We start from the raw sequence: 24,211 nt of genomic DNA on the forward strand, positions 1-24,211 counted from the left end.
AGTTCAATCTTGATTTGAGGCTTAAAGTGAGTTGTTTACCCTTCCTTTGACTTTGCACTCCCGACGTATTTTTGTACTGTTTGTTGCTGGAACATTCTGACCCGCGCCCTACTGGACATTGGTGGAAAGGAGCTTTAGAGCTCATCGGATTCCTCCTCCAGTCTTAATGAAGACTATAAGTCTGTTCACTACCGCGCCTGGTGTGTCGGAAGTCGTGGGTCCTAAGGTTTTCCCCTTCACACTTAAAATCAACATTACGCATTTAGAGTTTTTGACTGCGATACATTTCCACGTGATAAGTGACTTTGTTGAGCTATCATTTGTGGCCAGATTGTTTCTGAAAAAGAGCTAAAGAGCTTAGTGGGCCTTACCTGGTAAACTAAAAAAATGTTTAGTTGTAATTTCGTCATGGATATAACGTAAGGAAAGGAAACAGAGACACAAAAGAAAAAGAGCCAGGAGATATGAGGGGATCGGGAGAAAGAATCTGCTTCAGGGCCTTGACGCTGCCGCTGCTGCACAGAGGAGGAGCGGCGTGTGTTTCCACAGTGGGCGGCGACGGGGAGATGGGAGGGGTTCAGGGTGGGCTGGCCACACAAGTCGCGTGAGTTACGGGAGGCTTGAGCCGAGGGAGAGATGTGTGAGCACTGCGCACAAATAGGTCACGCAGGGCTTGCGAGGCTACGACGGTACGAGCAGTGCAGCAAAACGGATTGTTGTACTGCGATTCTCTGCTTCTGCATCCACGCTGCCCGCCTTCCCCAACTCGCACTGACCGGCAGGGTGAAGTATGGCCAAACTCATCCCCGTGACCCGCACTGCAAGGAGAGACCCTTATCCAGCAGACGGATGAACACGAAACTAAAATCCCTGTTCTCTTACGATGGCTGCTGCTGCTGTGACGTTTAATTATACATGTGTTAGTTTGCATTGCCGGAGAACCCGTGGGGGGGCGGTGCTCGCTATCTATTTATTTATTTAATGTGCAGTTGACCCGGCCCAGTGGGAGCGCGGTCGCAGCGCATCGTGGTCCGAGTCCGGCAGGCCGCCCTGGTTAATACTGCGGCACGTGAGTTTCAACCGTTAACAATGGGGCGCTACTATGGCGAGATGTTAACTCCCTCTCCTGCTGTGGAGGAGGTCGTGGGTTCTCTATCCAACCCTGACGCCTGCTGTATTTGGAGTTTTCGTGTCTCTCTTTCTCTCCCCATGGTTGTGTCTTTATCTCCGGGTCCTCCGGGTTTTCCCTCCACATTTAGAATCAACACCATTCTTTGGTTCTTTTCGGTTAAGTCACGTCTAAAAATAAAATAATAAATTAAAATAAATTAAAATTTTATTTTTAGACGTGACTTAACCGAAAAGAACCAAAGAATAATTCCTGCAGTCACGAAAGCTCCTAAATTAAGAATCAACACCATGCGTGTAGAGTACTTGTCTGACGTAAACTTCCACGTGATAAGCCACTCCGAGCGGTCCGCTTTCACCGAGCGGGGGGGGATGTTAAAGATCCCACGATGTCATTTGGCCGCCGTGTTTCCGGCGTGACGGTCCAACTTTGCTCAATTCGAAAAACCACGCCGCCAATAACTCAATTTGGATCACGCACACGGCGCGTACGCGCCTACGTACGCCGAACTTCTTTTGCACCGCACGTAGCCAACCGTGCTCATCGGAGGTGTGGGGGAAAGGACAACAAACAGAACACAAAAAAGCAGTGTCGCCCCTTCCACTGCCTAACGACTGCAGCCTGCGTCTGTGAAAAACACAGCAGCACCCGTCTTCGTGACAGCCTTGCGCTACAGGAACGACAGCGCCAATACCAACTGTGCTCAATTATTATTAACCCACGTCTGCTTGTAACCCAACAAATGTGTGTGTGTGTATAAATATAAAAATGTTTGCACTCCTCAGTCCCAACGTTGCTCTCCCCTGCTCTTAAAACTAAGGCGTCGCGACGACCCGCCTTCGCGTAATTAATGACTATTTTTAGAAACATGTATTTACTTTCAAATGAAAATTTTGTTCTACTACGATAAATTGTGTGTGCGCGTCTGTGCGTGTGTGTGCATGTGGAGCGCTCGTGTAGCAGCTAGTGCACTGCGCTACAAACACGGGGACCCAAGTTCGACGATTATCTGAACCGCTCTTGGGCCTCCCCTAGATCGACTCAGCCTCAAATAAGTACCTGGTGCGGTGTGTAAACATCGCCACTGGGGACACAAAGGCGGACGGGCGTGGCGTTGGCCGCCCAACCCCCTCATGTGCCGTGCCAGCCTTCATAGGTGCTCGCTAACAGCACTTGCCCCAAATCTGTTCAGGCTATACGGGGGATCTTTGTTTTTGTGAACACCTGCGTGTGTGTGTGCATACGTACCGTGTGTGTGTGTGCGTGTGTGTGTGCGTGTCCGTATGTGTGTGTGTGCGTGTGTGTGTCCCCGTGTGTGTGTCCCCGTGTGTGTGTGCGCGTGTGTGTGTCCCCGTGTGTGTCCCCGTGTGTGTGTGTGTGCGTGTGTCCGCGTTGCCTCTGCACGAAATGCAAATGCCTGCGCTGGCCGTGCCGCAGCGAATCTAAATGTAAATGCGTGCGGCGCCGCTACCGCAGCAGCAGCAGCAGATTGCCGCTGAATATCTGACCCATAAACGATGGAGAAGAGAAACATTATTTTAGAAAGCGGCGGGGGCACCACGCAAAAATTGAGATAAATGAGGCTGTGCGGGTTTTTGTTTGTATTTGTGAATTTGAGTGCTTAAAGTGGTGAGCGGCGACAGCAGGGGGGAGATGAGGGGAGGCGGTGGGGTGGAGGTGTGCGTGCGCGACGACCGCGCGTGGGCGCACCACCACAGCGACACGCGCGCACAAACACGCATCTGCGTATGAATAATATACACATACATGCATATATAATAATAATAGTAATGGACAGGAGACGCCGGGCTGACTCAGGGGTCAGGGACGCCGAGCCGGCACAGCCGAGACCCCGAGTTTGCATCCAGGTTACAGCCGCACAACCGCGAACAACCCGAGTTCTTGAACGTACAGTGGTGATGGTCTCAGCCTGGTCACCAGTGACTCATACCGACTCACACAGAGACCCGTAGCCTCACACAGAGACCTGTAGACTCACACAGAGACCCGTAGACTCAGAGACCCATAGACTCACACAGACCCGTAGACTCGCGCAGAGACCCGTAAGACACACGCAGAGACCCGTAGACTCACGCAGGGACCCGTAGACTCACGCAGAGACCCGTAGACTCACGCAGAGACCCGTAGACTCACACAGACCCGTAGACTCACGCAGAGACCCGTAAGACACACGCAGAGACCCGTAGACCCACGCAGGGACCCGTAGACTCACGCAGAGATCCGTAGACTCACGCAGAGACCCTTAGACTCACGCAGAGACCCGTAAGACTCACACAGAGACCCGTAGACTCACGCAGAGACCCGTAGACTCACGCAGGGACCCGTAAACTCACGCAGAGACCCGTATACTCACGCAGAGACCCGTAGACTCACGCAGAGACCCGTAGACTCACGCAGAGACCCGTAGACTCACGCAGAGACCCGTAGACTCACGCAGAGACCCGTAGACTCACGCAGAGACCCGTAGACTCACTCAGAGACCCGTAGACTCACGCAGAGACCCGTAGACTCACGCAGAGACCCGTAGACTCACGCAGAGACCCGTAAGACTCACGCAGAGACCCGTAGACTCACGCAGAGACCCGTAGACTCACGCAGAGACCCGTAGACTCACGCAGAGACCCGTAGACTCACGCAGAGACCCGTAGACTCACGCAGAGACCCGTAGACTCACGCAGAGACCCGTAGATTGACAGAGACAAGTCACACCGAGACCCATGGATTTGCACAGAATGAGTCTGGGATAGCTACATTACGACACTTATGGAAATTGTGATCGTCTGCACACTACTACTGATGCAGTGAAATATACTCATAACCATGAATAATATATTAATATTTTATACAGCGTCATCGTTCATGCAAATCGGATCTCAAAACACAGCAGTATCATTTGTCATGCGCGCGTGCGGAGGTGTGCATGTGTGTTATGTATGTTGAACTTCTTTCGCACACCGTAAGTAGCCAACCGTGCTGATTGGGGGTAGCGGGGGAAGGACTAAACAGGCCACCGTCAGCATCAGTAGTCATCACGATGATGAAGGTGACGATGGAAACGACGATGGAAACGATGATTGCCGTTGTTGTTACTTGGGTTGCGCAGTGGTACCACTCACACATCCGAGCAAGAAGAGCCTGGGTTCGATTCTTGACTCGGGCACCTGTGTGTATGTGGAGTGTTGTAGGTTTTTTTCCCCATGCTCTGCACGAGTTTCCTCTGGGTTCTCCAGTTTCCTTCCATAGCTACAACACCCCCCCACCCCCCCCAGCAACGCAACTGGTACTGGCTCAAACATCCACGATGCTGGAAAATGATGTCGATGCCCAGCGCACGTGGATACCAAATAAAAACATCGGCGTGAACACGGCTACGACCGTTAAATACGATCGGAGATCACTCGTCGCCGCACGTTTAACCCGAGCGGCGAGCGCGGTGACGGCACGGGGTCGGGATCCCTGGCGACGCGGCAACCTTCCGGCGCACACCCGTGGCAGCTCGCCGGAAATCGTACCGGCGGTGGGAGAAGGGGGGGGGGGGGTCGCTCTCTTGCGACCGATTTGAGCAAAACAGCTATCAAAACAACAAAATTAACAACTCGCTTGCCACAACTGTACCAAAATACCTCGCCGATCTCGTCAAGGAGCATAAACCATCAGCACGCAAACTCAGGTCATCCTCGCAGCAGCAGCAGCCGATTTTGGCTAACCGTAGAACTCTGGTCATCGAAGCGTCCGTTTGAAAAGAAACAAAACAAAATAATTCCAATATTCTGTAAAAGTCTAACAAAGATGATGGTGACCGCGTCGCGTGCTTACAGGTGTGCTTCTAGGGCCGTCTGGAACGCTCTTCCTTCCAATATTAGGAACCCACTGGGAGCTATGCACCATCATCTAGAATCTAGATTGACAAACTCACTTCTTTAGGAGTGATTTTTCTGTTCAGTCTGTTGTCCTTCCCCTGCACCTCCGATTAGCGCGGTTGGCTACGTACCACGCAAAAGAAGTTCAACATACATACATAAGACTCACATAGTGAGTGACCCACTCACGTGGTCTCTAACCCACACACATAGCGAGTGACCCACTCACATAGTCTCTAACCCACACACCCACCCTCCGATTAGTGCGGTTGGCTACATATGGTGCCAAAGAAGTTCAACAATAACAACACCTCTGTGACGGGGGTTGTAATTTTCAGTACTTTGAAACCTAAACCGTCGTGGCTTGGTTTTTTCTACGCGAGCGGTGCGGTTAAAACTGTTTACACCAAAGCCAGCTTTTAATCCTTACTTTCATTCGGATAAATAAATGCCGCAGGGCAGACTCGGAAATGACATCTCCGCAAATGCCTCGTCTGGGGCCACAGATAGCCATCGAAAGTTTCCGCGCCGGTGAACATGGAAACTTAAACAAACCGCTCCGTGAGTGATGACAACGAGCAACCCCGCTTGCGTCTTGTTTGTCGCGCCCACGGGGAGGGAGGATTCTCAACGTTTCGGCCGACTTGCCCGTACCATTGAATGTTGGCCGCCACGGTGGCGAAGATGTACAATGCATCACCTGGTTTGCAGGAGGTCGTGGGTTCGATCAAAACCCTGGTGCCTGTGTATTTGGAGTTTGCGTGTCTCTCTCCCTGTGGTCGTGGATTTTTTGCAGGTCCTCCGTTATAAATAAGCAGACGATTCGTCTCCTTCCTATGTCTGCCCATCCCATCAACCACGCGGCCCGCTGCAAGTGCGTAATGTCAGTAGCATTGCTTGAGCTTGAACACAGGCAAACTCTGGACCAGTTTCGACATTCAGTGTCTCACCAACAGAGGCAGGCTTGGAGTATTTGGCTGCTATAAATTTCCACACGCTAAGCCACTTTGTTGAGCGATCATTTGTGAAAACCAGGTCACTTCTGAAAAATAGCTACATAGCTCAGTGGACCATACCTGGTGAAATTAAAAAAAGGTTTTAGTTTATTTTTGTCTCATTCCACAGAGACGTGTGGCGGGACGGTGGTGCCGCAGTTAGTGCACTGCGCTCCGACTTTAATTCCTTAGCCTGTGGCTAATGTCAGTGGGGGTCTAAAACCAGTGCTGGGGCAGCCGCCGCCACTTTTACCGGACGACACCTACCGGCGTGGTGAAGTCCGTTCCAATAACTTCCATCGCCTGCGCTGCGTGGGCAAGTCCCTCATCCAGCAGTGGATTCACACAGGGCCGTATACCGTTAAAGATTTATATTAAAGTAATTTTAAAACCAGACGAGAGCCCGGTGAGACCGCACGGGGGGAGACCTGGGTAAATAATAAACACACCGAGCCGCAAGCGCGTGGGTCCCAGGGTGCCAAGCAATTCATAAACGGCGCCAACATCTGCATTCTATCGCCAGCTGTTGAAGATACGAGGCCCCCGGCGGAGCCCTCCCCCCGCACGACCCTCGGCCCCAGCGTGCGTCCCCGTCTGTTCCGGGAGGCAGTGCGTGGGTGACAGGACGGAGAGTTTCCCTTGGCCAGTGGCTGGTTGTCTGTCTGTCCGTCCGTCCGTCCGTCTGTCAGTCCGTGCCCGAGTGTTTGTCCGCCCGACGCCGCAGCGTTCTGTTATTCTTGTTCGGGTTCCAGGCGCGGCGTGCCAAGGACGCGAGCGCAAAATGCCATCTTTGTTGCGTTAAGAGCCTCAGACCGAGCGTCACCGAGCAAAAATTAAACGTCGGGAGCGAGCGTGTACATACTTCTCTCTGCCGTCATTTATAAAGCGCAGGAACCGGGAGGCTGGGTGTTTAAAGAAAAGGAAAAAATGCTGCACGGCGCTCCGTGCGAGCTGTAAACAGCAGCGCGCGAGAATTCGAGACTGAGTGGCGCTCTTTGTTGTGGCGAGAGCGCAATGGGGGGGGGGTGGGCTGGCACGCTCGCGCAGGTGAGTGCTCGCAACGCGCGCTCTCTGATTTGTGTCAACGACCGCCGAAGCCGTCGCCTTCACCCGCACCGACAGCCGTGGTCTATCCACTGCTGGGTGAAGGCCTCCCCAAGGCCGTTTTCGATTTTAGCTTATCTGGCTCGGTGGGCCAGACACGGCCATTCCATCATCATCACCATCCATGGGCAGATCGCCCGTGGTAGGTGTCCACTGCACATTTCGTCATTTGTTTCCACTTTCCTCTGTCTTGTGCCAATATTCTGAGGTAGTGCATCATCTTTCTGGCACCAATCTTTTGTCGTCATTGTCAAGCCATTCTGTTAGGTCTTCCTCTCTCTCCTGTTCCTTCTATTTTTCCCAAACAACAACAACGCACTTATGAATTCTCCTGCTGTTGTGCATCCTACACGGCCATTACGAACCCTCGATTCGCAAATACGACCGCTCTGTTTTTGTTGATCACAGGAAACCAACGACAGCTGCTGTTACAGATTCATTTCTCACTGATTACTTTCGGGGTCGCTGCCAGCCTGGAGTAGCGGACACGGCAATAGCGAGAGGTTTGTTTAACACGTCGGCTTTCGCGACCAATATTATTCATAATAAAGGTTGTTGGGTTAGATCGCGTAAGTATAATAGGTAAATATTAAATTCTCTCAAACACAACTGTCGGCAGGTACAGGACATGCTTGCCAACAAGGACACTCAATTGATTTTGATAACGTTGAAGCGTTGTGTAAAACTAATTATGACTGGCGAAAGACTAATTCGAGAATATATTGAAATTGAGAGAAATACAAATAATTTTAACCGCTCTGGAAGCGTATTAAGTAATACATATTACAATTCCTTATAGAGGAAACACACTAATTAACTATTACTAATCTGTTATAGAATTAGAATAGTCCCCCCCCTCCTCCGCCTCTGAGCTTTGCAGCCGATTGGGTTCAGTGATGACATTGTTCTATTTAAGACCGGAAGTAGGTGGATTGCTTCACTATTCTGGTAAATCGCCTGATGATGCTGGATGTAATTACCAGCGAAACGTCGTACTACTCAAATTGTAAATGTTGATTTACTCTCCAACACACCAGTGGGCTGACGTAGGAACTATTTGTCATTTTGTTTACGTGAGAAGTCCCTTACTACTTGGCTGTCAGGTGCTGGATGGTTTGGACACATTTATACTTGTGCGATCTAAACCAAAAACCTTCATGATGAGCGAGAGATATAGTGGGGACGCGGTGTGTCGGTCACGGCAGTGTTTCCCAGGTCAGCGACCCGGTCGAAGTTAATCCCTGGCCGTGGCTCCGCGGCGTATGTATGTGTGTATGTTGAACTTCTTCCGCACCATACGTAGCCAACCGTGCCAAGTGGCGGCGCGAGGACCGTGACCCCCGGCACCTGGCCACGGCCACGGCGCACGCAGCAGCTCCCAACCGCTCCCTCAGAAACTACGGCTCTCTCGACGGGCCACGCAATAAAATCAACAATCACTCGCGTCATTGTGGAGAACGTAAGTTTACTGCTCGTGTTGTGTATTGTACAGCTGTGCGTCGAACTCGGTCGGGCCGAAATCTTAGAGCAGAAAGGTCTCTTGTCTTCAACCACCTGGTAGCTCGTTAGCATTGTTTTAAAACTAAAATATGTTTCATTTGACCAAGTAAGACTCGCTGAGCTATGTAGCTCTTTTTCAGAAACGACCTGGCCACAAATGAGAGCCCAATGAAGTGGCTTATCACGCGGATAATTATATCAGCCAAATACTCTCAGCGAGCTTGGCTCTGCTGGTGAAACACTGAATATCAAAACTGGTCCAGAGTTGGCCTGGATTCAAGCTGAAGCGATGCTGCCGACATTACCCACCTCCAATGGGCCGCGTGGGTGATGGGATATGCAGAGAAAAACTTTATATTTCATGTGGAGGGACAGACATGGGAAGGAGACAAATCGTCTGCTTATTTATAACGATGTTAGCACGCACGTGGGCGGGCCACGCAATGTGGTCCGCCCGCACAGGGCGTCACGTAGCGAGATGTTAACTTCCTCGTCTGGTACACAGGAGGTCGTGGGTTCAACACCAACACCTGCTGTATATTTGGAGTTTGCGGTGTCTCTCCCCGTGGTCGTGTGGATTTTTCTCCGGGTACTCCGGTATTTCCCTCTACATTTAAAAACACTTTTTAAAAATTTTCTTGCTGTGGTTTTCACGCCTAATGATGATTGCTTGTGTTGCAATCGAAATGTCGTGAGAATTTTATTGATTTATTTTTATTATTTATTATTTCCCATCTACGTGACTTTACCGAAAGAACCAAGAACATTTAAAAACATGTTTTAAAGATAGTTGGCTGCCATAAATTTCCACGTGATGATGAGCCACTTCATTGAGCTATCATTTGTGGTAGCCAGGTCACTTCTGAACAAAAGCTACATAGCTCAGTGGAGTCCTTATCTGGTAAAATAAACAAATAGTTTACAGTTTAGTTGCATGTCACGCGAGCAAACGACACGGCATCACGTGGTGCCGTGCCGTCCCGTCCGGTCGTCCTCGCACGTCGCCGCTCACGCGTCACCCGCAGCTCAGAACAGCGCCGGCGCGCACACGATGCGCGAATCAACCCGAGGGTCGATTTCTCGCTTAATGGCACTCGTTTGCTTGGCTCGGTTCGGAAACCATCTTCACGAGCCACCCGCCCCGATGAACCCTCCCGACGATTTGTCCCAGAGACGTGTGCCCGGATAGTCGGAAGGCGTCGCAGACGCACCCCACCGCATCTGCCGACAAGCGAACCCGCACCGCGCCCGGGCTAGTCGCAGCTCGGCAGTCACGCAAGGGGTCGGGTCTGGTCCTCGAGCGAACGGGAGGGTGGGGGGGAGGGGGACTGTCTGGGAATACTGGCTGCGAAGTGGGGCAGGAGATCGTCGTCCAGTGATGGATTATTGAATCCATCCGTGCGGAGGACGAGTAACGGCCCTTGCATGCGTGGGGGGTTTTTCCGGGATCCTCCCGTATAAAGACTAACATTGCAATGCAGCATTCTCTTGAAAAAAATTGTTTTGAGACTCCGTGAGGGTTTCCTTAAAAGAATGACACGACGTTGTTACGCTTCACGGGTGGGTAGATGGGACTGCGGTTGACGCACCGACATTCCTGGGCACGGCTAGCATCGGTATCTGAACCGATTCCTGGGATCCCCTCTCCTCTGTCACCAATCCACACCGACCCACCGCGGAGTTCATCCGGCAGTGGATAGACCACGGCCGACGACGACAAACTTCCCGAGCGCTCGTTGATCCCGCTGCGCGTCGCGCTCTGCTCGCTCGAGCAGAGCGCGTCAGCCAAAAGGCATCTCGACGCGGGCGCGGCGCAGATCCACAGTAAATCCTCCACGAACGTTTAAACATCGCGTGAGTGGGGAGGGAGCGAGAGGGAAGGGAGAGAGCAGGGCGGGAGGAAGAGGGAGGGAGGGGAGAGGGGAGCGGGGAGGAGGGAGGGGAGAGGGGAGCGGGGAGGGGGGAGGGGAGAGGGGAGCGGGGAGGGGAGAGGGGAGAGGGGAGAGGGGAGCGGGGAGGAAGGGAGAGAGCAGGGCGGGAGGAAGAGGGAGGGAGGGGAGAGGGGAGCGGGGAGGGAGCGGAGAGGGGAGCGGGGAGGGAGCGGAGCGGGGAGGGGGGAGGGGAGAGGGGAGCGGGGAGGGGAGAGGGGAGAGGGGAGCGGGGAGGGGGAGGGGAGAGGGGAGGGAGCGAGGGGGAAGGGAGAGAGCAGGGCGGGAGGAAGAGGGAGGGAGGGGAGAGGGGAGCGGGGAGGGAGCGGAGAGGGGAGCGGGGAGGGAGCGGAGCGGGGAGGGGGGAGGGGAGAGGGGAGCGGAGAGGGGAGAGGGGAGCGGGGAGGGGAGAGGGGAGAGGGGAGAGGGGAGAGGGGAGAGGGGAGGGAGGGGAGCGGAGAGAAAGGGGAGCGGAGAGGGAGGGAGAGAGGGAAGTGGGGAGGGAGGGGAGCAGGGAGGGAGGGGAGCGGGGAGGGAGGGGAGCAGGGAGGGAGGGTAGCGCAGAGGGACGGTACATGTCGGGAGGGAGCGGGGGGGGCGAGGAGGGAGCAAAGACAGCTCTTTCAAAGCAAAATCTGCTTTGCTTCACGTGATAAACACGGATGGGATTGCTCTTCCGAAGAAGCCAGTTTCACCCGCCGTGGCACGTCAAGTGTATACACACACACACTGACTCACAAATAAGTACCCACCTACTCACAAAAACACACTGACACACACTCACCAGCTCACGTACAAATAAAGACGAAGATCCCCACACACACACACGTTAACAGACACACGCGCGCGCTCACATGCGCTCGGTGGATCACCGCATCGCAGGAGGCCTTCTTCCTGCAGCCGATCCGTCATAGCCAACGACGAGGATGATGACGGTGGTGTTGTTTATGTGATGACGATGGTTGTGTTGATGCGATGATGACGGTGGTTGTGTTGATGTGATGATGACGGTGGTGGTGTTGATGTGATGACGGTGGTGGTGTTGATGATGACCATGATGGTGGTGTTGATGCGATGGTGATGACGGTGGTGGTGTTGATATGATGATGATGATGACGGTGGTGGTGTTGTTGCGATTGTGATGACGGTGGTGGTGTTGATGATGACCATGATGGTGGTGTTGATGTGATGATGATGACGGTGGTGGCGTTGATGATGACCATGATAGTGGTGGTGGTGTTGTCGTGATGATGATAACCATGATGGTGGTGGTGTTGATGTGTTGATGTTGTACAGAAGGACACACGCAGTGTGGCTAATTCCAGGACAAGATAGAGATCCGATGGCAATGCCGTGACGGGAATGGCGCGGTCGGCGGTGGCGACGCTGGCGCTGCTCCGTGCCTTACACGACACCCGGTACCCCACGATGCTCGCGGCGACCACGGCTCACCCCACGCTGCCCCGTAACCCGTACAATCACGGGAGAGATGGGCGCACCACGGCAGGACACGTCAAGCTGACCATGGTCGTTCATCGTTCAGCTGCGGCATCGAATACAAAATTATTCAAAGTGCTTATCGGAGGTGCTCGCCAAACAACACTGGCCCGAAAAGTCTGCTGAGGCCATCAACTCTCAACACAATAACACATCCCACACCTGCCTTGAGCGAGTCTGTGACGAGACCGGCACCTCGTCGTCACGTGCAACGTGGCCGTCGCACGCGGCCATGCGAGCTACTCGGAAGCCGTGCCACGCTGCCGTGCCACGCTGCCGTGCCACGCTGCCGTGCCACTCTGCCGTGCCACTCTGCCGTGCCACTCTGCCGTGCCACTCTGCCGTGCCACTCTGCCGTGCCACTCTGCCGTGCCACTCTGCCGTGCCACTCTGCCGTGCCACTCTGCCGTGCCACGCTGCCGTGCGTGCGCACATGGCTCCGCACTGCACCGCCCCCACCCCACCGAATCGTGAGGCGGCTCAACCCCATATACCTAAGCCAGGATTGTCAGAAGCGGCGGGCTCAGCGTGTTGACCCCCCAACCTTCCCCCCCCCCCGCCCGGGGGACCAAGCTCTATGATTTCCATCGCTCAGCGCGAGAGAGAGAGCGGCCGAAACAAAAAGGGGGCAAAAGCCGCCCAGTTTTGGGACCGTGGCGTGGGGAGGGGCAGTGGGGGCCCAGGGGCCAGGACGGGCAAGCTGAGGCCGCGTGCGACGGCCGCGTGGCCGTCCCCACCCCTCGTGTTGGAGAAACAAAAAAGGGATCCGTTGGCGGCCGTCGGTTCGGATTTCGCTTCTCCGGCAGGGACATCGCGCCGCCGCGGAGAGAAACCAAGACGGCGGAGTGATCGCGCGCTGGGGGACGCGCAGGGACAGGGAAACAGGCTGCGTCTTTGTGTATGCACGCGCACACGGTGTCTGAATCGGTGTATGTCAGTGTGTGTGAAAGAGTGGGGAGCGGTAGTGTAGCGGTGAGCGCGCTGCGCTACGAACCTGGCGACCCGAATTCGATTCCCCCTCACGGCCAACACCAGTGAACATCGCCACTGGGGAGACAAAGGCGGCCGGGCATGGTGTTGGCCACCCACCCCCTCATGTACCGTGCCAGCCTTCATAGGTGCTCGTGAACAGAACTTGCCCCAAAAGTGCGCTTTTTAATGCTGCTGCTGCTGATGATGCTGCTGCATCAGCCCCTGTGCCGGTGTGCGTGCGACCCGGTGTGCGTGCGACCCGGTGTGCGTGCGGGTCGGTGTGCGTGCAGGTCGGTGTTCCGCATCGACTTCTCCTTGATCACAGGGTTGCTGCCTGGGAGGGTGCGGGAGGGTAGTGGGGGCCCGGCGTGGGGAACAATCCGCCGCTTGTTTCTCCGCTTACAGAAAGAAAAACCACGGGAAAATTTTTTTAAGAAAGGCAACCCCACCCCACATTGCTTGTCGTCTCGCCGAATTCCTCGCTGCCAATTTCGGTAAAATCACTCCCAATCATGTGGCTGCTCGAGGCGGGTGGCAGTCTCCGGCCTCCCCTGCCCTCCCGCGTGCTTTCAGAGTTGCGCTGCACGATGCCCGGGCACATGCAGCGAAACGTCGGACGTCACGCCGACCAATGCGGGGCCTGACGCCGAACACGTGCCCGACCATCACCCACCACCCACTACCTACCACCCACTACCTACCACCCACTTCCTACCACCCACTTCCTACCACCCACTACCTACCACCCACTACCTACCACCCACTACCTACCACCCAATATCTACCACCCACTACCTACCGCCCACTACCTACCACCCACCAGCAGCAGCTGCAACGTTCGTCTCCAATTTTTCCCAGGCTCCACCAACACGCAAAGACAACGCGCACGCGAACGCAAAGCGGTCGGCACAGGCGCAGGCAGAGCACCAGCGACGCCACGGCAATTGGTGCGCGTGAACCCCGAAGGCGGCACTGGCGAGATACAGAAGAACATCCGGCACCGCTGGGTTTTCGTGCCGCTGGCCGCGGCCCAGCCATCACGCCCGGCGTCGTGTCCGGGTCTCCTTTCCGAGCCTGGGCGAGGCGCCTCGCCCGCGCGGCAAACGCCGCTCCCCGCCGCCATCCCGGGAGATGGCGTGGGTGTTTTTGTGGGGCAAGGCATTGTTGGCCTTGCAGTCTCACGCCGCGTTTCCATGAATGCTGGGAGCTGGATTCTGTTGGCCCAGGATTGGCCTGGTTGTAGCCCAGGATGAGTTTCCTACCTCTTGTCCACCGAACAAACGATGCGCGCCAGTCTGGCGCGGCTCAGAAGCTGGACGTACCGCTGACGTCACGGGCAGAGAACGAGTGGAGACGCGTGGTAGGTGACATGAGTGTCCACCCAGCGTACCGATTAACGTCACGTGCAGTGAACGCGTGGCAAATATTATTGACCCATTCTCCAGTGAGGCCACAGTTTCAAGCAGCGCCAGTGCTTGGTATGCAGGGGGCCGTGGGTTCGATCTCGACACTGACGGTTTTTCCCTCCACATTTTAGAATCAACATGCATTTGGAGTATTTGGCTGCAATAAATTTCCACATGATGATGATAAGCCACTTCGTTGAGCTATCGATTGTAGCCAAGTCGCTTCTGAAAAAGATATACAACTCAGTGGGCATTACCCGGTAAAATAAAAAAGTTTAGATTTTAAGAGTTTAATAGTTTAAAGAGCGAATGGAAAACCAACGGAATCATGAGGGCTGGCATAGATGCGCCAGCGGAACAGCGGTACCCGTGCATTGTGAGCCACACTGTGCCAGAGACAACTCGGAGACGGACGGCCCTCGCAAATCCCCAAAGGTTTCTGCGGCCGCTACGTCAGCCTCTTAAGAATTTATTTCTGTTTTCTGTTATGGGCGTCAAAGCATGGCGGACGAGAGCCGGGTCGTAGTGCTTTCAGAAGAGCTGAGCTCGATAATGAAAAGCAACGAAAGCAAATCGGGAAGAATATGTCGTAAAGAAGAAAGTTTGCAAGCATCGCGCAGCATCTTGCCACGACGACGTCGTGTGGGCTCACAAGCACCGTCGCTGACCCAGAAAATGGAACAAAATCTACAAGCGGCGCAACGACGCGTGGAGAGGACGCACCCCTTGGAAATTACACCGAGAAACAGGAAGAGAAATGCACAGGATAGACATCGCACTGACTGGAAGGACACGGGGGCTTGGGAAGGACACGGGAGTTTGGGAAGAACACGGCCCGATAGATGAGGCGATGGCCTGCGGTCACGAAAGCCGCAGGAGGTAACGCACCTGAGAGGACGGAGCGACGAGGTCAGAGTGGATTGCTCTCCCGCAGGGCAGTGAGGGACGGCTACAGCTTCGGGAGGAATTCATCCGGCAGTGGATATATCGTGGCCGACTCCGAAGGTGGCAGAGACGACAATGAGCGTGGCGGACGATTTTGATTTTAACACGTAGGCTTTCGCGACCAATATCATCCATAATGCAGGTTATTTAGGTTAGATCGTGTAAATAAATAAATGTGTCGTTCAACCCGCCACCACCCGACAGCCAATTAGTAAGGTTTGTCACGTAAATAGAACGTGCCAATTCGGTGGCGGGTTTAACGACACATTTATATATTTACGCGATCTAACCCAAAAAAAAAAACTGTATTATGGATTTGTATTTTTTGCTCGCACGCACTTCACCGTCTCTCGATGATGCTACTGCAATTCCCGTCATGCGGTTCTTTGGGCACATCTGCTCGTTTGACTTAGCAATAGAAAGCGCTTCACACAAACCACTTATTTTTCAATTCCAAAAGGCTGTTTGATGCTTCGTGTACATTCAAAGAAAACCGTGAATGTTAATAAAAACCATTTACTGACCAGATGTTTTGCAGTGTACCAGTTTTCTCGCGCCCGACGGCGTCAAGCGTGACCTCCAACTACACGCCATTTAATCTCCCTGCCCTCTGCCCCTACGCTCTGAAGAAGGGCCACTGCCTAACACATCAGCAGTCTAAGTGACACGTCGCCACAGTCGAGCTGTTGAGTTGACGACGAATATGTAAAGTGTGCTGCGAGTTGTGCCAGAGCACGGCTGCCAACGCAGTCCCTGGCGAGTGCCGGACAGAGTGAAGGCTTTCACTAGGACTCTCTCCACACAGTGGACATGTCAATGGACGTAGACCGACAAACGAAAGCCCCAATTCAATTCGGTATCGATTTCAAGATCGCACTCCCTGTCTTCAAGATCATCCACAGACTCGCCCCTGCCTACCTCTCCCCTCTCATCTCACTCGAATCCCCTCCACACACTATCCTACCTCTCCCTTCTCATCTCACTCGAATCCCCTCCACACACTCTCCGACCTCTCCCCTCTCATCTCACTCTATTCTCGCCCACGCACTCTCTGCCCCAGTCACCGAGGCTTTGTCAAAGCCCTCCGTCAACCTTCGTTCAGCAAGAGATCATTCATTCTCCTCTGCTGCCCTTGTAGTCTGGAGATCCCCTCCCCCAGAAAACCGTGCTGTTCAAGTCCAGGCTCGAGGCCTTCCACTTCTCCTCCACCGATGACTGCCTCTCCCTATAAAAACAAACACGCCCACCGTTTCCGTACATGGTCTGTTCCCCACGATACCAATGGTCATTACTCTTTGGTTCTTTCGGTAAAGTCACGTAGAAAGAAAATTAATGTAATAATAGAATACGACGTTTCGATTGCAACACAAGCAGTCGTCATCAGGTAGAACTAAATTTGAGAGAGAGACAAAACACAGACATGGAGACACACAGACAGACACACGAGCAGAGAGATACAACACAGAGACACACAGAGAAAGAGACACAACATAGGCACAGAGACCCAATGCCTCTGTTTCGTGGCCTTAAATAGAGAGAGAGGTGGGTCAAAATAGTTTTGTATTTTACAGGTGTAGTGACATACTAGATGTCAATCTTGATTTGAAGCTTTCGTGACTGCAGGAATCCATACTCTTTGGTTCTTTCGGTAAAGCCACGTAGGATTTTTTTTTTTACGTGACCTTACCGAAAGAACCAAAGGGTATACCAGATGTCACTAGAGGGCAGCCACAGTGCCGAGTGACGAAGGGTCCCGTCGGGGCATAGCCCTGGCAACGGTGAGAGAGAGGGCGCGTGAGGACATGGCCTGTGGGTGAACCCGGGCGGAGCCCGGCCACGCCGGATAAAAGCCGGTGCGAGGAAGCAGGCAGGGTGGCCGTCGTCGTTGTTGCTGTCCCAGGAAAATGGAATCCGCCAGCCAGGTCTTCGATCCTCGCTCTTCGGACGTCGGACAAGTCGTCGAGAGCCGGGCAGCGTGTTAGCTGACCCGGCCGATTGTGTAGTGTTCCCATGTGGTTATGTAGCTATCTGTGGTGGTCACCACCCTTAGTCGTTATCCCGTTTTGTGTAGACTTACCTGTTGTGTTAGCGAATAAAACGTGTTGCGTCTCAATAGAACCCACTATACAGGTAAGGCCCACTGAGCTTTATAGCGCTTTTTCAGAAGAAACCTGGAACAAACGATAGCTCAAGGATGAAGTGGCTTTTCACGTTGAAATGTATAGCAGCCAAAGACTCTAAACGCACGTTTTTAAATATGGAAGGAAAAAACCAGAGGACCCGGAGAAAAATCTACATGATCACGGTGAGAGACATGCAAACTCCAAATATACAACAGGCGTCCGGGTTAGGATCGAACCCGCGAACTCCTGTATACCAGGCGGTCACGTGAACGTCAAAGTCACGTCCGGCTCGCTCACCTACGGTTTGCAACCTTGAGCTAGCGGATGGGGGGAACTCTTCGTTCCTATGGCGGGGGAGGCTCTCCCCACAGGACAACCGCTTGTGACTTCCCCACAAAGTGGTGGGCATTTTATCGACCCTGGGGGTGAAGATGGGCCGAGTTAAACCCAAGCAGACCTTGAACTCTGAGCTTCCCACTGCTGAGTTGTTCGCTCTCCTGCCGGGGCCCAAAATCGAGCCCTGAGCTTTTCCTGGATAAACAAACATCTTAACGATGATTACCAAGTTACGGCGGCGAGCGCTTTAAGAGCACACCGCGTGCGCGCGGCGTTGCCATAATTAGTTCACGTTTCGGTACTCAAGAGCTGACCTCAATGCGCGTATTGTGGGGGGGGGGGGTTATTGGACACAGATGGGCCCAACGCACCGCCAGAGAAAATACCTTTCACATCTTGCTCTCCGCACTCCACCCGGCCTGTACAGTGCTGCTCACGTCCACCGGCGGAGGTGACGCACTCCAAAGGTTCGCGCGGTTCGAATCCGGCACACACCCCCCTGGTTATTACCGTGGCGGTGCGCGCATCGACCGTGAAAATGGCACGTGCGTGGTCAAAAGATCCAGTGACGTCGTTCGAAAAGAGCAGGCCCATTGCAACACCACCGGCATCACCGCAAATTTACTCAACTTGGATCGCATCAAGTTCTAGTTCATGTATTAGGTATAGCCCTGTGAGCCATTCGGCTCTAGAATCAGGTGCAACTGCAACGAACAAAAAACAAAAACATGAACAAGAAAACATGTTAAAGTGGATATGTGACTGGGGCCCTGACGACCGCTACATGCACGGCAGCGATCGTCAGGGCCCCTTTACTGGCAAACGAACACCGGCTCACAGGGCCCAGCCACCCAAGTCAACTTGTGCCGTGTGAGGGCAGCTGCCGCTGGTGGGGGGGGGGTGGGGGGGGTGGGGGGGTGGTGCCCATTGAAACGCGTCAACGCGAGGTGTGGGGGCGAGCGCGTGTTGCGCACGACAAGCTCACGTGGCGTGCGTGCCGGACGACAAATCGTAACAGATGTGTGTCCATAGCCGTTACGCCACTTCAGGATGAATAAAATACTCCACAAACCTCGTCAATTCGCGACTGAACGAAGGCCGAGTCGGTCACGGGGAGCTGTTTGACCATACCGCACCGCGTTCGGTGAGCAGGGGGGTCCGTTGGACGGGACATCACTCGCCACCGGCGTTAGCCGTGGACGGCAATCAGACTCGGGTTGACGGGGTGATTGTGCAGCGTGCTAACCACTGCGCCACCGCTCCACCCCTGCGTTAGGCGTACATTTATACACACACACACACACGAGGGCATGAAACCGGACGCCCTGCCGAAACACCAACACGCTCTACTTCAAACCTTTAATATTACATGCGGCCAGGAAGACCATATTGGCCAACCGGAAAAGATCATGAACCCCTCTGGTGGAAACGGTGGCATAACACCCTGCTCGCCCAGGCGGGTACTGAACACTTATAAGCCATATGCTTAAGGGGAGGGAACGGACGTTTCAGACCACGTGGTCCCCCCACCCCCTTCCCTTCCTACAGAGTCTAAAATCAGGGGGGGGTGGGGGGCGAAGATGAGGGACAGGTGGAAAGAAGGGGGGGGGGAGTGCCCCCTCAGCCGTGAAACGAGCAGGGAGTAGATCCACGAACGGTGAGAGGTTAGCGCATCAGCCGAGTGTATATTGTTTGATTTGTGGTGTTTTCCTCGACTCCCCCCTCTTCTCACTTCTCTCCCCATTCCACTGCCACCTTCCCTCTGTCCTTGGTCTTCCCTCAGTATGTTAGTTACCTATCCCCTCCCTCCTTTTTCCTCCCACCCCAATATAAATCTTTAACACCCCCCCCACCTTCGTCCTCCCCCCCTCGAAAAAATAAAGGTGGCGTCGCACCGAATATGAATTCTCATGGAGTATTTCTCCACCCCCCCCCCCCCACTGTCGATCGGCGTATTGTACGGGGCTCGTGTTTTGTCGCGATAAAAACATCATCATAAAATAATAAATATATACGGACTGTGATCGCTGATTGTTAACGCACACAACTCAACGTTCATCTCGTGATCTTGAAGAATACGTGAATCTGTAAGGTCCCGAAACAGCGGTCGAAAGTCCGAGTGAGTTGCTGCTCCAACGAGCATTGGGGACGGTGTTCACATCCCGTTTACTAGCCCAAGCCAGTGGCGGAAAGTCCACATTCCTGTGGCGGGGTGGAAGGGAGGGGGGGGCAAGTCTCTCAAAATAGAACAACCACTGGTTGACGTCCCCACAAAGTGCTACTAATTTTATCGACCCCGGAAGGATGATGGGCTGAGGCAATCCCCTGCGAGCTCGACAAAGATCCCCACATAGAGCCTGTAACAGACTGTTGGGGCAAGTGCTGTCAGCGAGTAGCACCTATGAAGTCCGGCACGGCACACGAGGGGGGGGGGGGGGGGGGGTGGGAGGGTGCCAGTACCACGCACGGCCACCTTTGTTTCCCGAGTGGCAATGTTTACACACCGCAAGCAGGTACTCATTTGAGGCCGAGTCGACCCAGGGGAGACCCAGGACCGGTTAAAATAATCGTCACTGGTGTTGACCGTGAGCAGGATTCGAACTCGGGCCGCCGGGTTCGTAGCGCAATGCACTAACCGCTTGTGCCACTGCTGCCCCAGGATCAATGATCGCACACAGACACACACACGCTGAAAATTCTGCGCGTATGTAAGAGTGCCCGCAGCTATATATAGTCTGTGTAATGTAAGGTGCCTCTTGGATGTTGGCGCAACTCTCCTCTTTCCGTGGGTGTCTCACTCACAGGGGTGGAACCGTGCATCCAGTCATCGATGAATGCCGTTTGTTCATCTGTTGGGTAGAACCCAAGCGGTATGCGCTCCGTGTGTTGAGGCAAACGAAAAAACGATGAAGCTATTTGTTATTTTAGCAGGGAAGGCCCACCGAGCTATACGTAGCTTTTTTCAGAAGCAACCAAGGCTATCACAAATGATAGATCAACAAAGTGGCTCGTCACGTGGAAATTTATAGCAGCCAAACTCTAAAACACACGTCGATTCTAAATGTGGAGGGAAAACCCGCAGAAACCGGAGAAAAATCCACATGACCACAGAGGGAGAGACACCGCAAAACTCCAAATATAGAGCAGGCGTCAGGGTCAGGATCGAATCCTCGACCTCCTGCATATCAGGCGAGGTAGTTAACATCTCCTATCCACCGTGGCGCAGTGCCACGCAACCACGAGGTGAGAGCAAGCGAGCGACCCCGCAATCGTTGACTCGTGAGCGCACGGTGCACGCATCGAGCCGATGTCTTCCTCTTCGCACGACTAAAGTTGATGTAGAGCGACGGCTATAATTCTATACCCGAGGTGACCGAGCCAAAGCGATCGCGTCACAGGGGTAGCGGAGTTGTCTCTTTCTTCCGTACGGCGCCAGGGAGGGGTACGGCAAGTGTTGAAACGCGTTAAACGCCGAGTAATCCAAGGAGGCGGGAGACGCTCTACGGATCATGGTCTTTCCTGCCACAGGTCTCGGCGTGAGGCCACGGGTCTCAGCGCGAGGCCACGGGTCTCAGCGCGAGGCCACGGGTCTCAGCGCGAGGCCACGGGTCTCAGCGCGAGGCCACGGGTCTCAGCGTGAGGCCACGGGTCTCAGCGTAAGGCCACGGGTCTCAGCGCGGGGCCACGGGTCTCAGCGCGAGGTCACGGGTCTCAGCGTGAGGTCACGGGTCTCAGCGTGAGGTCACGGGTCTCAGCGTGAGGTCACGGGTCTCAGCGTGCGGTCACGGGTCTCAGTGTGAGGTCACGGGTCTCAGCGTGATTTCTGCCTTCTTCATCTTCTTGGAACGGTTGATGTTGATCGATAGCAATGGCTACGATTCTACGCCGAGGTGCACGAGCCAAATAATTGCATCAAGGAACATCCCTCCCTCCCTCTCTTTCTCCCCTCCTCCTCCTCCTCCGCGCACCAGGCGTCGAGACGCGATGCGTTCCACGGCTCTGCCCCGGGTTGGCGACCACGGTCGCTGCGCACTGCCAGAGGGGTTTTCAATTCTCCATTTGCATGGGAAAATGTTTTTAATGAGCACGCGCGTGCGGGTGTGTGTGCACGCGAGCGAGTGCACCCAACCCGAATTTGGTTCACGGCACGGCTAACGTCCAGTGGCGAGCGATCTCCCCACTCTTCCCGGCTCCTGTCTTCACCGATGGGCATGCCATCGCCGGCGACGTCAGCGGTCCCTCGGGTTGCGAGGGTGACAATCCCTCCAGCAGGTGGTGGGGACTCAAGCGGAGCACCCCCCAACCACCCCCTCACGTTGGCGCTTCCCCAGCACGGTTTGACTGACAAGGCACGGCCTTCATCCAGCAGTGGATAAACATATAGATGCATATTAACACTTAGTAGGTTTTCACGGTTATTTTTGAAGTTAGATCTCGTAAATATAAATGTTTCGTTAAACCCGCCACCACCCGACACAGCCAATATTTAAGGCGTGTCACGTAAACAAAACGTGCAAATTAGTTTCTGGTTCAATTCTAGCTGTCGCCCGATGAGGATGGTTGCTGTAATATCTGGCGAAACGTCGTACTCAAATTATAAATGTTGTGGGTTTCCTCTCCAACACAGCCATGTGCTGTGTTGGAGAGTGAACCCACAACTAGTGACAAACCTCACTCATTGGGTATGTTGGGCAGTGGCGGGTTTAACGACCACATTTATATTTACGTTATCTAACCCAAAAAACTCTATTATGGAGATGAATATTGTTATTTAATGGGTTCACGTAATTCCCTGCAGCCACGCGGTGCGCGACCATTCACCAGAACGGAATTTGAAAGGAATTGATTCTCGAATAAAACAATGACGCAACAATTAATCAAATTGCTTGTGGGGGCGGTGTAGGGGTGACTCCAATCCCTCCCCCCCCGCGTCACACACAATTAATTAAGTCACCGCTGTTCCGCTCACGGCCAGTGGTGATAAGAATCTAGCGGGGGCGGGGGGCGGCTAGCCAGAAAAATCCTGGCACGGAGCACTGCACGACGGAACGGGGAGTCGGGCCGAGCACCCTGGGAGTTAGCGGAAGAGCTTGAGCCGAGTTGGAGAGTTGACAAGATCACCGCAGGGGTGTCAACTCCACGCACACTCGCCACACGTGCGCTCGTTCGCTCGTTACATAAACACACTCCGTCATGTGAACGCATGCAATCCGCTCGGCACGTCACTTAAGTACGCGAGCACATAAGCAAGCATTTACACAAAAATACACACACTTTCCATATACAAGAGCACAAACACAGCCTTGTACACACACAGACCGTATACACAAGCACACACACAATCGTACACACACACAATCGTACACACACACACAATCGTACACACACACACACTCACCAAAAATACAAAGACCCCCGTATAAAACTCGATTCGAGGCTTTCGTGACTGCAGGAATTACTCTTTGGTTCTTTCGGTAGTCACGTAACTTTACCGAAAGAACCAAAGAGTAGTTACCCCCCGTGAAGCCTTAACAGACTGTTAGCGGAAGTGTTGTGAGCCAGCACCTATGAAGGCCGGCACAACACACGAGGGGGTGGGTGGCCAACACCACGCCCGGCCGCCTTTGTCTCCCCGGTGCTGATGTATAGGCACAGCGCAGCAGGTGCTCATTTAAGGCAGAGTAAAACTGGTGAAGACTCGCAACCAGTTCAGACAATCGTCACCGGTATCAGTCGTCCACGGGAACTGAACGCGGATCGTAAAGCGCAGCGCGCTCAGTGCGCTCACAAACGAATGTGCCGCACAGCAAACTGAAACAAGAGAGCCCCTCAGCCTTCAGGGTGCTGTGGTCAGGCCGGTTTGTGTAAACAGGACGACAGTCTCCAGGCGCACATAAACAATGATTATCTCCTGGAAAATAGTTTAGAGAGTGGATGTGATGTCGGGGAAGAACGGGGTGGTGTGGAGGGTCAGAGAGAGTGCAGAGCAGATAGGAGGGGCAGAGGGTAAACGTTGGGAGTGTGCTGGGAGGGAGCACAAGCAAGGAGGACGCAAGGGCAGGGAAAGAGGGAGAGGAGGAGAGATGATGAGAAGAGTGCCAGGGTGGGAAAGTGAACAAGTCAAAGAGAATCTGATATAGAAGGATGAGGGAGGGAGAGTCGTGCAGTGATGTAAAACTCGTGGGAAGTCCATTAAGATTCATTATCATCATCATTGGCCATGATCAATCCTCTCTTGGGTGAAGGCTTTTCCAAGCCACTGCCATCTCTTGCAATCAGGCGATGCGACAATCCACCCAGACCCTGCACCAGGGCGGATTTCATCCCTCACTCTCCGCGGTGGGAGAGGGGCAGCAGAGTGAGCGGTGTATTATGGGAGATGGCAGCAGTGAGCG

General features: G+C 53.9%; 1 protein-coding gene across 5 annotated transcripts in view; it reads right to left on the reverse strand.

Moving 5' to 3' along the window:
- CENPP (centromere protein P) overlaps positions 1-24,211 on the reverse strand; it is an 81,066-nt gene that overhangs the window by 21,406 nt on the left and 35,449 nt on the right. The window lies entirely within an intron of this gene.

This window comes from Lampetra planeri, chromosome 34 (genome assembly GCF_965212315.1).
Source record: "Lampetra planeri chromosome 34, kcLamPlan1.2.h2, whole genome shotgun sequence".
Classification (NCBI taxonomy): Eukaryota; Metazoa; Chordata; class Hyperoartia; order Petromyzontiformes; family Petromyzontidae; genus Lampetra; species Lampetra planeri.